We start from the raw sequence: 12,027 nt of genomic DNA, 5'->3' as shown, positions 1-12,027 counted from the left end.
CCTTTTTCTGTTTCTAAGGTACCAAAACACTATGGTTTTGTTCCATTTTTGGATATCTTTTATTGTATGTCTATTGTCATTGCCATTTTAGTTTCCGCATTCAAGTTCAAACATTTTGTATATTAGTGAGACATTTAATGACTTTGTTTCGTACTCTGTCTGATTTTTTTACTAAATCTAGACTAAATCTATATCAATAAAATTCTTCAAAAACTGGTATTGAAATGAGCGTTTATAGATCAAAAGCCTTAAGAACTAAACTTGAATCCGTGTCATAGTGAATTTAGCAGACAGTAGATCCAAATCTTATGCTTTTGTGAGAAATATAATAACATTTTGTTCTAATATATTTAATTCCCAAGCATTTAAGTGCTGATTTCGTTGATAGTTACCATATCGCAACACTAAACTCAATACAAGACACGTTCACGTACAGTCGTTCTTGTTTCAGTCACGCTACAAAAAGTCTGAGGTATTCATGCACTGCAGGTACAATGTAAATCAGTTATGAAATATTTCATAACAAAATAAGCAGTCAAGTGAAAAACGATTAATATTATATCGTAACCGTCAGTGTGCACACTTTAGAGGCCTCGTTTGCAGTTAAAGTGATTTACCGCAATTCAGTATAAGTGACCAATTTCTGTAATGTCAATAATTAGCGACTGACGGATGGTGGACGCTCACCGTCTTCTGTACTCGCCGCCTTTATCCCTTCATTATATCGCACTGTCGACATTTTATATGTGCCGATATAATGTTAAAAAAAATGCTTAATTTAATGAAAATCTCACTTTTACTTGATTAGTCCAAAGCAAACGCAAGTTTAGGTACTCTAAATTATTAAATCTATAAATAAAAAGATAAAAACACTGATATTCATAAAAATTTCGCCAATCATTTAAGATTTGATAATTCGTTTCCAAAACATTCAATAACACAATAACATCTAGAACAGGTTATCTGAAGCATTTATCGAAATGTCAGGGTCCACGCGACGATGACGCTTAGAATGCCAATAAGTATTGATCTAAAATCGACGCGAGTCGACACAGAATTGTTCTGAATTCTAAATACCTGATTAATAAATAGCAAACGTAGCTCAAGGCGAATCGCGTTTAATAAACTAGAGCAATCAGCAGCAGAGATATTTTAATTACGATAAAGTGTCTCACGTGTCATCTACATAGAGAAAATTCTGAGCAACTAGCGAAAGGCAAAGACCGAACCTAGGCTAGGCCAACAACGTCGTGACTCCCCACCCGCCCCCCGTCCCAGGTTACTCCGGCGCAACTCGAGCGCCCCCGCTAGCTAGCCGCAAAGCCTTCACGTCAATAAGCTTAAAATATCGAAGTACATTAAATATTACTAGAGGTGCCGCAGTAGTCGAAATTCGACTTTAATTAATTGGAATTGTAAGTTTATACACTATTATGATTGTATTTTATACTTCTATAATCAAAAATTTCGCTTAGGTTACACTATAAAAGAATATTAATAAAGACAAACAATATTTAATCTATTCTCAATTTGATCACAGACGTTAAGAACAAAAATTTGATAATAAATAGTATGCATGCGTGTGTGCGTCAAATACATGGTATGTAGTGTGTGTAATGTTTTCTTTATTGATTTAATGTATCTTTTATGCATTATTTTAAAAAATTATTAGCATTGTGCACTTCTTCTCTATATTCTCTATAAGTCTGGAAAATTTCATACTCCTCGGTCAGCGCAATTTTTGTAAAAAGGGATACAAAAGTTTTTGCTTCACGTATTAATATATAGATAATATAGTTTCCGTGTATAATAGAAATACACCATCTTAAGAATATATGATAATTAAAGAACATTAAAATACGAAACTCCTGTAGTTTCTGACCTTGAAACCTAGACAATGAAAATGATCGAAATCGATCATAATCATTTTACTTCTAATAACTTTTCCATAAATTTTAATAAAAAAATAGAGTTATCGTCAATAGCAGAAAAAGGAAACAAAATAAAAATCGTAATTAATACTAATGATACGAAAAAGTAATGATAATAGTTCGAATAGTAGTAATTAACAAACAATATAACTTAACAAACCGGAAATACCTAGTTATATTGCGAATAAACTTTGTATATATTAAAAAAACGCGGAACAGAAGAAGTAACTCAAACCATGTCGCTCAAGTAACTTTTCTAATAACAGTTACGCGTAATTCATCACAAATGTATTACTGTAATGTCTCCGTTTAAAAACAAGAGTTTAGCCGAGTTTCGGAACCATGTCATCAAACAAAACGCTGACCAATTAAATTACGAACGTAAAAACTTTTACAGCGCGCGTGGGCCGCTGGATTATAAAGTTATAATAAGAAAAAGTATCATTGCGAACACTGCCTTAGGGTTAGCAAGAACAGAACACACTCAGGGACTCGATACCGTTATGTACTGGCGACACTTCGTGGAATCGCCGCGGCAACCTCCACTTAATTATCTCCCGCACTAACACCTTAAAAGTCAACTGGAATAGCTACGTACGTACACTCAATAAACAGAAGCTTCAGTTAAGGACAATTCATATGAAATATTAAAACAACTGTAACTGTTTACATATCGATGCGACGGAGCTTAATAATTTAAGGTAAAAAAATTTAAAGAGATAATTTTGGAAACGTTAACATTATGGGAAATCTTAGTCATTACTAAACTATTTCAAAGAAACGCTTCGATTCTTAACAAAAGGCAGTGCAAAACAACACCTCTGTAATAACAAAGAATACGTGTAATAATACATTGTTCGAATAAATTTTACTAACGTGGCGTATTTTATCATATTGTACCTACAAAAGAATAAGCGCTCGTTTACGCCCTAATTATTAGAGTCCAGTTCCAGTTGAACATATATTTAGGTTGAGAAGACTTTAATAGGTATGCTATTTATATTGAAATTATCCACCAGCCCTTGTAAAACATGTAGGCCATGATCGCATTAAGTCAGTCAGACCATTATGAAGAGGCAAATCAAAAACATGCCAATGTAAAGAGCCTTTAAGAAAAATATCATCAAAATTATAATGAAATTTTATGTTGTTTTTTTTTTAAAGATTGATGCTAATTAGCTTCTGACCAACTGACTTTAAAAAGTTATGTGAGTCCTAGACATCGCAATGTGAATGTCGCCGCCTACCTTGAGGCTTGAGATGGAAGTCTCGACTGTATTGTTTAACCACTGTACCACACTTCAAACCGGAACCGCCTAACTCTGCCCGTGGGGTTAGACAATATGACCTGCCTGCATTATTTACGCACATTTTTTAACTACGCATATTTTAATTTTTTAAGACCTTTTTTTAACCAGGTTTCGGTAAGTTAAAACTATAACGAACAAAATATTCGAATTGTGTTTTTTTTTTAAATTCAGGATAAATATCACAGTGTCCCGAAAACACTGCATTCAAGTGAATTACTAGTTGAAGAGTCTCTTTAGGAACGCCACAGCTAACAAGTCGATAAACGGAGAGTGGGAGACGAGCGTGCGAACAGGGTCGAACAAAGCATTGTATCCGCGGGCGACATAACATCACTTGCAGATATTTCCTACATACATACATACATAAACAAACGTAGCTTATATGTTACCGACAAGATCAAGGCACTCTCCTTCACCGTTTCCGCCTCTCGACTACGAAATTCTCGACATTCCCTGAAGCTTTGACAATCACAGTCGTTAAATACGGTCCCGTAATTATTATAATCTTGTAATCAACACGCGGCTTAATGCGAATTCGCGTTCAGATGCTAAATACTGCTAATGGTTCATAATTGTATTTTGCGGGACAAAGCGCTTAACGAAATTGTTTTTGATTCCATAATGGTCAGTTATTTCTGTACTTTATTAAGTGAATGCACATTGTACGTTTGATATTTCAATTTCTCAATTTCAACATTTTTTTATCATGAAACATGACCGATTACTCACACGCTCCAAAATAGACTTATTTGTTTATCAATCAACGTAAATTGGTAATCTACACACTGGTGGAGATATGAATGAACAAATTCTGTAATACAATGGCTTGAAGGGTAAGACACGTTTTAATTGCCATTGTAACGAGCATATAGCCTAATTAATTTGGTAAGTACTTAGTCACCGACGCTCATGAACATGAGCAATATCAGGGGTATAAATACGCAACTACCTACTACCGAGGACTCTCATAGGATATCAAGGACGTAGCGCTCGAGAAACACCGTTGAGGGCAACTTATTCCAAAGCCTGATGGTACGTGGCAAAGAATAACTCTGAAACCGCACTGTGGTTGAACGCGACGGTTCCAGATAGTACGGATGAACTCTGCTCTAATGGGGGGGCGATTGTAAAAGAGAGATTATGGGATAACCTCTTGCACAGAGATTCTGGAATTAGTGGCTCAAGGAACCGGCCGATGCTTAGTGTGGAAGTGGTTACTCAATTAAAATCTGCTAGTGATGTGAACCCCGACTTCATTTAGTTCCACTAAAGAAGAGCTGCGAACGTTTGTGTCCCAATCAATTCCCAGCCCCGGGTCGAAAGGCCCAGTCTTAAATGACACATGTTTATTTCGTCATAATTGAAAGAAGTTTATTACAGCAAATGTTTGTTGACTTAGTAAATGTAGGTATGCTCCTAGATTAATGTAACAAGTTATATGCCTCTTGTTATTTTAAATTAAATTAAAATTAAACAGACATAGCTTGATTCTTTACAATAATGAACTTCATCGAAAACGTAGCTATAAAAAAAGAACTATAAACACATTCTCCAAACAGTTAATGATAATAATATGCTAAAGGTAAAGGTTTAAACATAGCAATACGAATGTAACTTACACCTCTTGATTGCAAAACAAACAGTTCAATGTTTTGAGCGTGGGCGTTGAAATATGTAAAGCGGATAAGAATGAGAATTCCGATAGGCCGGACGTGATCGATGCGGTGATTACCATCACACACGAGAGAAAGTATAAAGATATACACGAAAATTTTATAACAGTATTAGATGTATTTCATTGCAGAGACAGCGTCCAAAAGTTGCAAGGCCAATCGTTGCGGCCGCGATGTGAGTGCCGTTAGCGCCCGCGCGCCCGTTGCTTTTTGGCCCATACAGCCTACTTAATGATGCATCATCTGATTACATTTTATTTTGACAGACAATTTATTTTTATGCTGTATTATATTCTTTTCTCTATTGTTGTCATCCTTTAGGGATATGCAAATTTTCAAATTAATCGGACGTCTGGAAGTTGATGAAAATAACGTTCAAAGATTCCGATACATATATATTATAATACATACTAAATTAATAAAAAAAACGTGTTAAAATAGGCTCTTGTCATACACATCAGTGTAATTATACGATTAGAAAACGAATTTGCTAAGTACGTGAGATAATTGATATTCTTTCGTTTTACGAAATCACGACCGAAGAATACCATTAGATTTGATCGTGAAACCTTGAAGATGTCGGTCAATATTTGCGGCCATTAAGTGTTACACGTTACACGCTTGCAGAATACGTTGCCGAGGCTTATTATGAGAAGATGGACCGTTAGAGTGCACTCAGCAGTGACCTCGAACGTAAGTCCGTCAACGAAGCTACGATGACTTGCACATTCATAAAACAAAACTTCACTATCACAAACCATAGATTGTATTCGATCACGACGCCTAAACGCAGTCCGGAACGAGTCCGTATTGTACCGATTTTGCCAATCAATTTCAATGTAACTGGGCGTTTATTATGAAGACTCGCTTCGAGTATGCATATTCTTTACTGATCATGCTTCTCATACGAACACGGAATGTAGGTCACGTCGTGAACGTTATTGGTCCGTTTCAACTTTGAGAAGTTGGAACTTTTACAAAAAGCCGTTCTCGACTCGAATGCGAATGGTTTCTTAGATTTATCGTATGAATGCAAAATGTATACGTTTATTAATGTATATTGTTACAGCAGGCTCGTTGCACTACGTAGCGGTGCACTGCGGTAATTAATGCAGTCGTATAATACAGATATGTATCTTATTCTATTTATTTCAGGAAGTAACGCGATAGTACATTCACCTTAGTTACGTTGTGGTTCATTTCTTTAGTAATAAATTTTAACGAATCACAACCAATACCCGTTTCTACATAATGATATCCAACATTCGAAACCTGTAAATAATAATAATTTCCACCTATGAAGGCTTTAATAGATTATTGTTGATGGAGTTTTTTTTTATATTTTTTACCAACATCTATATATTTTGTTGTTGAATTTTTTCATGTGCTAGGTCTATTTACGTTAAGTACCTATCGGAACCTTACACGATGTCAGACCTTGATGTAAATGACCAGAATCACTATTTAGAACGGCTATCCTGTCCAATGAGTGTGACGGTGCCAATCCGTGCAGACTCACGAGACGTCCTTACTACATGTCCAACAAAATAGAAATGAGAAATCCTAGAGCTAAAATATTAAAATGTTGATCTGGATGTAGTAACATGATCTCAACAAAACCGAGGTTTTATTCGGGAAACCGTGCCTATTCATCTAAGACCTAAAAGTAACGTCAAAGCTGGGCCATATTCGTATGCCCATTTAAGCTAATAATTAAATTTATAGAAATGTAATATCACAAACTACTTTAAGCCAGTACAGTACAGTACAGTACAGTACATATTAGACGTTTGGAGAAGCTTAGAGGTAAAGTTTTGGCAAAAATTCCGAATGTTTGTTATAGTGAAGATCCTAATGTTCATTACATGGATTTATTTAATGTTATTAATTCTGAATTTAGTGCCATCTTTACTTCTAAAACTCTGATCTTACATAATAAAAGATCATTCAATGAATGGGCGACTGTTGGAATTCACAAAAGTAGGCAGAGATTATACGATCTCTATCATGAAAAATCATATAATCATAATAAGTCATTTCATGAGTATGTCTCTAAATATTCCAAGCTGTTTAAAAAAGTCTGTACATTGGCCAAGTCATTGCACTTAGGCAATCTTATAAAAAATGCACCTGACAAAATTAAAATGACTTGGAATATCATTAATAGGGAGACTGGGAATGTCAGAAACAGCAATGCTTTTTTTTTTTTTTTTTTTTTTTTTTTTTTTTCTTTTCGGGCCGGGGGCCGAACCTCCTACGAGGTCCCCGCGCCTAGGGGGCGCGCGGGGTATGTGAGACTCAACGATCTGCAGGTGTTGAGAGCAGATCGCGGGCCCAAGGATTTTAGGGCCCACCCACTAAACGACTCCCCTGCACTCTTACACCCGACGTCCGATCTCCGTCCGGGGTCAGAACCCGTTCAGAGTAGGGGGGTTCCCGCGGTCAACACTACAACCAGACACGCGGCGCCACCCCGAGGACGCCCGACCGACGGGTCGTCGAGGCGATAGTCGACGACCAACGACGTCGGTCTCCGCGGTACGGCGGCCCTACCAGGCCGCCCGGGCGGTGCCGCTGGTGTTCCGGGATACCCCGCTGGGCCAGAACCAGCCTGCCGGGTCGGAACGCGATACACCGCCGACCGGGTAGAAACAGCAATGCTGAATTAACTTTAAAAATCAATAATCGAATAATAACTTCTCATCAAGAAGTGGCCAGTGCCTTTGAGCACTACTTTGCTGATATCCCAGCTTCTACCACAAAATCTTTAATTTCATCTCCTACCGTCGCCGAATCATTACTGCAAAATCATGTTGATAAATGCAGTGTTAACTTTAAGTTCACAAATATTGATATAAAGGACATAATTGATACTTTCAAGCTCATTAATATTAAGAAAACTGGTGATTTATGGGGAATTTCAATTAATGTTATAAAATCCATTATTGATATAATTGCACCTTACCTTGCTACAATATTTAATGACTGTATTGATGGTGGTGTGTTTCCTGATCTAATGAAATATAGTAAAATAATACCTTTATTTAAATCTGGTAGTACTTTTGACCCCTCTAACTTTAGGCCCATTTCAGTACTACCTACATTGAGTAAAATTTTTGAAAAAATTATTCTGGAACAACTTTTGAACCACTTCAATTCCAATAACCTGCTTCATAACAAACAATATGGATTCACTAGAGGTCGGTCAACTATTGATGCAGGTGTAGATCTCATTAAAAATATTTTTCAGGCTTGGGAAGAGTCGCATAATGCCCTTGGGGTTTTCTGCGACTTATCTAAAGCTTTTGATTGTGTTGAGCATAATACATTGTTGAGGAAATTACACCATTATGGTATTAGGGGCGTTTCATTAGAACTTATTAAATCTTATTTATCCGGAAGAATCCAAAAAGTAGACGTTAAAGGAACCAGATCTTCCGGTGTCTTACTTAATATGGGTGTTCCTCAGGGTTCCATATTGGGTCCCTTCCTATTTCTTGTATATATCAATGATTTACCTAAGTTTATTGAAACCCGTCACGAGGTCGTATTATTCGCTGATGATACATCATTATTGTTTAAAATTAAACGACATTTGGAAGATTATGACGATGTGAATGATGCTATCTCGCGCGTGGTACATTGGTTTAGTGTTAATAATCTGTTATTAAATAACAAAAAAACAAAATGTATAAAATTTACCACACCTAATGTTAAACAAGTTGACACTAATATTACTGTAAGTGGAGAGACACTGGAGCTTGTGGATTCGACAGTTTTTCTTGGTATAACAGTTGATTCCAAGCTGCAGTGGGGTCCTCACATATGCAAGTTAGCGAGTAGGCTTAGTTCTGCAGCGTTTGCGGTAAAAAAAATACGAATGTATATTAATGAAGATACGGCACGCCTGGTTTATTTTAGTTATTTTCATAGTGTTATGTCCTATGGCATTTTGCTATGGGGCAATGCTGCCGATGTCGAAACGATTTTCATCCTGCAGAAGAGGGCTATTCGTGCTATTTATAATATGCACCCGAGGGAATCCTTAAGGGACAAGTTTAAGGAAATCAAAATTCTAACTTTAGCGTCCCAATACATTTTTGAAAATTTATTGTACGTGCGTAAAAACATTGAAGAATTCCCCAGAGTCTGCGATTTGCACAATGTGAACACTAGGAACAAACATAGGCTTGCGTTGCCGGCGGCTCGAATTAAGAAAATAAGCAACTCTTTTAGGGGGCTGGGTGTACAGCTTTTCAACAAGATCCCACTAAACGTTCAACTACTACCTGTTCATAGATTTAAGAAAACTGTTAAGGAACGTTTGTGCAACAAGGCATATTATAAAGTTAAGGATTATTTACTAGATGGCACTACGTGGGAATGAGGCGCTCGCTCCTGGCCTTTTCATTTTTCATTATTATTATTATTATTTTTAATTGTATTTTTTTGACTTGTTTTTTCTTTTATTGTGAATATTTCTATTTATTTAAAAAAAAAGAAAATATTTGAGAAAAAACAAAAAAAAAAAAGCCCGCTGAGTTTGTTTCGCCGGTTCTTCTCAGAACTGTGGCTTTTTTTGGAACCGGTGGTAGAGTTAACATTGTTATTTGTATTTTGACATTCAACAAGTGTGTCATACTGACATCTAAGTTGAAATAAATGATTTTGAATTTGAATTTGAATTTACAAACAATCCCTCAACACACTCCTAAATAAAATAAAATAAATTCTATTTGAGGAATAAATTATAAAAACACACTCGAAGCACTCTTAAATACACAATGAGTGAAAATTTTGAATGATAATGATACATCTATCATCATACGTGAAGCGCTGTTACACGTGAGTTACGCTTGCCATCAAATAATTTCTGGTCATGAATCTACATAACAGTTCATTGTGTCTTCGAGTTATTTATTACAAGTACAACGTCGATCTCTGAGGCTTGTATCTTGATAAACACAGCATCATCAAGCGCCGGACAGTGATTGCAATCGACTTTCTATTTTACGTTCTGAAGCCGTGACGACTGTCTTAATCACTACTCCGTTACCCAGGGCAACTTAGAATTTACGTAACGTCTAAATTATTTATTTAAAAACCCACTGCAAACGTTCTATAGCCTCACACTAAATTGTCTCTATAATGTTTGAGGACGTTTTCTTTAATTAACAAATAAATACAGTGAGAGAGATCTCTCATTAACGTCGCTTTTGAGAGTTTATTATTGTCTTATGCCGTGGTATGCAGTTTAATGAAATTCGATTTTAACTCTTACATTTTATGAATCATTATGATTCCAACATAAAATGTTTATTTGCAATTTAACTCCACATAGATCTAAATAGAATTCTTGACCGCAAGCACCCGTTAATGCTTCACAATACATTAGTCAGAAAAATTACAACCAATTTAGGGAATGAATGAATGATAGTAGTAGTACGTTTGGTAGTCCTGCACGGATAAGTGTCAATCAACAGCCTGCCTATTCCTGTCACTAAGCAAGCATATGTGTATATTCCAATTTGAATGGCGAGCCAATCGTGCCAACTTAGACCTCATGACTCAACGTCGATGGCGGGATTCACTTTGTGATGTCTATGAACTCCGATTACAACTTAATACCAAGCGGACCGTGAGCTTTCTACCTATCATTACAGCAAAAATAATTTCCTTAGAATTAAAGCTATTACTATGTTTTCTTTCAGAATGCGATAGCACTGGGCTGAGAAAGCGACGGACACGTATATTGTACAATATTTTACAGTCATTTACTTATAATAAGTTGAAAAAAAAAGGAAAAAAAAGAAGATAATAATATTTTTTTTCATTCTTACAAAAGTAGAACACCTCGTCGCTTTGTTTGTGTTTAAAAAAACTTTGACAGTTTGCTCATGGCATCTAATTTTCAAAAGTGGGCTGTAAATATTTGCTATAGCTGTTAATGACCAAGTGTCCGCAGGCATTAAGTGACGTTATCAAAAATCGTGATGAGTTAAGAAATTGAATTTTATAGAAATAATAATCATGCCGTTCAACTATTACATTATCATGACATTTGAACGTTAAAATTTACGCAAGAATTTATATTGAAACGTCTTTTGTGAATTATTGGTATATTTCAGAATGTTACAAAGCAATATACAAATAGCTTTTTTATAAACATACACAAATGTCGCCTTGTAAATCGATAAAGGCAAAAGTCTATAACACTATACGTACGAAAAGAAACAAAAGAGTTTATGCATTTTGAGAGCGAGATAGGAGGGCGAGGGTGCAATGGCTGGCGCTCCCTCGGCACTCTACCATTGTTACCCGCTAGTTTGCATGAAAATAGAGAAAACTCTCCATGTGTGTCACCGTTCAGAATAAAATATTCTTTTCTTTGTTTACAACCGTTGTCTCCGTGTAATCAGTAAAAGTATTGTTAACACGAGACACAATAGTGTTTTTTGTTTACAAAAAATATTTCTTTTCTTGCGATTCCTTACTGAAATTGATATTTCTCTGGATTTTTCGTTCAAATACACCCGTTTGTATTAATTTCTCAGGGGTCACTCATCTATTATGCACCGATATAATGATTATACAGCAGAAATCTTCCGTTAAATGTCAACAACAGTTATACTGTGTGTATCGATTCAATCGGATAACGGACACGAATAGAAACACAAAAATATTCATTATTAGCTGACCCGGCAGACTTCGTAGTGTCTCAATCGATAAAAAACCTAAGCTTTTGTTTAAAATAAACTTAAAACAAATAAAGGAATCCGTCTGACACATCAAAGGAAAAGCAAAATTTCTGTTTTTTATTTAATTCCGAGCATTTTCTTATTCATGTACCTTTTAAACCTTCTCTGGACTTCCACAAATAATTCAAGACCAAAATTTGCCAAATCGGCTTAGCCGTTCTCGAGTTTTAGCGAGACTAACGAAGAGCAATTCATTTTTATAGAGATATTTAAACCAATTTTTTTTTATTGCTTAGATGGGTGAACGAGCTCACAGCCCACCTGGTGTTAACTGGTTACTGGAGCCCATAGACATCTACAACGTAAATGCGCCACCCACCTCGAGATATAAGTTCTAAGGTCTCAGTATAGTTAC

The 12,027-nt window shown here is 35.9% G+C and overlaps 1 protein-coding gene across 1 annotated transcript in view; it reads right to left on the bottom strand.

Annotated features, from left to right (window-relative positions):
* The window catches only part of LOC101744953 (dentin sialophosphoprotein), a 45,276-nt gene that overhangs the window by 21,720 nt on the left and 11,529 nt on the right, over nucleotides 1-12,027 (bottom strand). The window lies entirely within an intron of this gene.

This window comes from Bombyx mori, chromosome 5 (genome assembly GCF_030269925.1).
Source record: "Bombyx mori chromosome 5, ASM3026992v2".
Taxonomy (NCBI): domain Eukaryota; kingdom Metazoa; phylum Arthropoda; class Insecta; order Lepidoptera; family Bombycidae; genus Bombyx; species Bombyx mori.
This window is presented reverse-complemented; position numbering and strand designations above follow the sequence as displayed.